This window comes from Neophocaena asiaeorientalis, unplaced genomic scaffold, assembly GCF_003031525.2.
Source record: "Neophocaena asiaeorientalis asiaeorientalis breed wild unplaced genomic scaffold, Neophocaena_asiaeorientalis_V1.1 scaffold117, whole genome shotgun sequence".
Lineage (NCBI taxonomy): Eukaryota > Metazoa > Chordata > Mammalia > Artiodactyla > Phocoenidae > Neophocaena > Neophocaena asiaeorientalis.
In genome coordinates, this window is record NW_020173951.1 from 167,126 (window position 1) to 169,732 (window position 2,607).

General features: G+C 50.8%; 1 long non-coding RNA gene across 1 annotated transcript; it reads right to left on the reverse strand.

Annotated features, from left to right (window-relative positions):
* Positions 1-74: 74 nt before the first annotated feature.
* On the reverse strand, positions 75-872 carry LOC112404752 (uncharacterized). The gene is made up of 3 exons (XR_003004164.1): positions 679-872; positions 403-535; positions 75-297 (listed from the first exon to the last, which is right to left on the reverse strand). It is a non-coding gene; the product is annotated as an uncharacterized LOC112404752 (long non-coding RNA).
* Between the last annotated feature and the right edge of the window lie 1,735 nt (positions 873-2,607).

Below are 2,607 nucleotides of genomic sequence, written 5' to 3' on the forward strand. Positions count from 1 at the left end.
AAAAAAAAAAAAAAAAAAGGAGGGGGGGGGGGGGGGGGGGGGGGGGAAGCCAACCATTCAAAAGCATCCAGAACTGGTGTCAATTGGGTGATGACAAAGCAAAGACAGTCCAATCAGGAACCGCAGCTCAGGGTGCTCCAGTCTGAAGGGTGCTGGGCTTGCGTCCCGCTCTGGGTGCTTCTCCGTTCCACCTGCTGTGCTCTGTCTTGGGGACCCACAACCTTCTCCTCCTCATGGTCCTTCAGCAGATCCAGGACACCTGAGAAGATGGTCCATCCTCCAGATGAAAAGTAGAACCTGTGGAAGGACACACAGGAAAAGGTCTGTCATGCTGGGGCCCAAACCAACTGACAGCTAAACGCCGATGTAGTCAAGGGCAGAGGGAAGAGTAACATTCCTCACCTCCTCCAGGCTGGTTTCCTGCCGCCTCTGCAGGAAGGTGGCTTCATGCTTGGTAGCAGCTAGTGGCGTGGAATCTTTGAGATGCTGTCGTGAGTGCATCCGGGTATCCATCACCTCTCGGGCCACGATCTCTCTGTTGACAAGAACATAAATCAATTCCCCTGCATCACTGGCCTATGGAACCTTGAGGAGAGGGAGACACAACAGAGCAACACAGACACACGGAAAGGAGGGGAGGGAGGACAGGAGACAATAAACTCAGAAAGGATACTCTACCTGACACCTGTCCCTGGGGTTCCCCTGGGCAGCCGGGTGCCGACGGGAGGCTTGAAGTGCTTTCTAAGAGTGCGCAGAGGTCTCAAAGGTCTGAAAGGTCGGGAAGCATCATTCCACTGCCGGGCGGGCACCTGAGCCCAAAACTCAGCTCCTCGAGAACCTCAGCCAGCCTCGCCCCAACTCTCCCGAGTGGGTCCTGCCACTGAGATACTATATAACAGAGAGCAAAACGCAGTGGATATTAGCCAGGGGTGGCAGCGGGCAGGGGGACAGGCAGGGCAGGAGGGGCGTCAACCACCACTTGGGCTTCTCTTTAGTGAGTTCAATCAGCTTCCAACTCTCCACTTGCCACCAGGTGACAAATCTCTAAGAGTGTCCCCCGGGCCAGTGGTCCACACCCTTTGGTTCAACCAAAGCATCCTTTGGCTCCTGAAGGAAGCTTCTGTCACAGTCAGGCTCCCTGCCTAGGGCAGCAGAGCTCCAGACCTGGAGTGAGACAGGCACCTCACTCCACATCTGCCCCTCCTCTCCCAGAGCCCAGGGCCACTCCTCTGTCCTTCACAGGACCTGTGTCCCCAGAACACGGGGTAAGGAGCACACCAGAAAGAATGGGGCTGAGAACCCCCGGAACTTGGAGAGCTACCAGGAAGGTGGAGAGAGGAAGGCATTCCAGAGACACTTATCCAAACAAACCTAGCTGCCAGTGGGTAGGCGCTGGAGGGGGTAGTTTGTCCTGGGCACACGTAATAAAGAGGGCACATTGTCTGTAGAGAATTTAAAAGTAATAACAAAACTAAGAGCCAGTGTGCTTTTCACTACGACCATGCACTCACTGGCAACTCTAAGCAGTGTGGGTGGCAAAATACTCCTTGCCGCCCAGACAGACCCCCCACTCCTTGGCCTTATCTCGCCAGAGTCTTTGCTTGTGCCCCTTCCTCCACCAGAAATCTGCTTCCCCCAATCCCACCAGCCATATCCCACCCACTTCCAAGATCCATTTAAATGTTATGTCTTCAAGGAAGACTCTCACACGACGCCCCCTGGCTGGGGGGTCATCCCTTCCCCATCTTAACTCCGAGGGCAGCTTATCTACATCTTTCATTCCTACCTTACACTAGAGTTAAACATGCAAAAGTGTTATCTTGCCTACTAATGGCCATGAAGATGCAGTAGAAAGTGTATAGGATTTGGAATCAGGCCTGGGTTAGAACTGCAGCTCTCACACTGAACTAGCTGTGTGATGCTGGGGTGGTTATGTAGCTTGTTTCCATGTCTATAAATTGGAGAGACTCTCCCCTCTGTCACAGGGCTAGGCATTTAGAAAATGCCTCCCCTCTGTCACAGGGCTAGGCAATTAGAAAATGCACACAAAATGTCGAGCCTGAGATAATAGACGCTCTAAAGTTATTTGTTTCTCTACTCTCCTTAAAGACAGAATCTTATTCTTTTGTCCTCCCTTCGCCACTCCTGCAGGACTTCCCAAGATGTCATAACATGTGGAAGGTATAGAAATGTGGAGAGTATTAAAAATGAGGGTATAGAATACCTACCACATAGGCCTGTTTGGAGATTAAGTGAAGGAATGCTTGTTAGGCTCTTAGATCAGAACCTGGTACATGATATGAATGACAGAAATGCATGTGAAATAAAACAGTCTTGTGAGTTCACATACAACTCCTTGACTCCATGAAGCACTCCAAATACAGATTATCAAGACCTTGCTTCCTCTGCTTCAAACACCCTCCCACCTTCCCCAAATAGAAATATCAGAGGTAAACGGAGATGGTAGAGTGTTTAGAAAATCACATAATGTCGGCGCTAATGTACCGTTTCCCCCTTTAGACAACTAATGCATACTAAGAACACACAACGTGCCAGGTACCACGCTAAGAATGTTACCAAGAGTGTCTTATCTAACCTTCCTCTGAA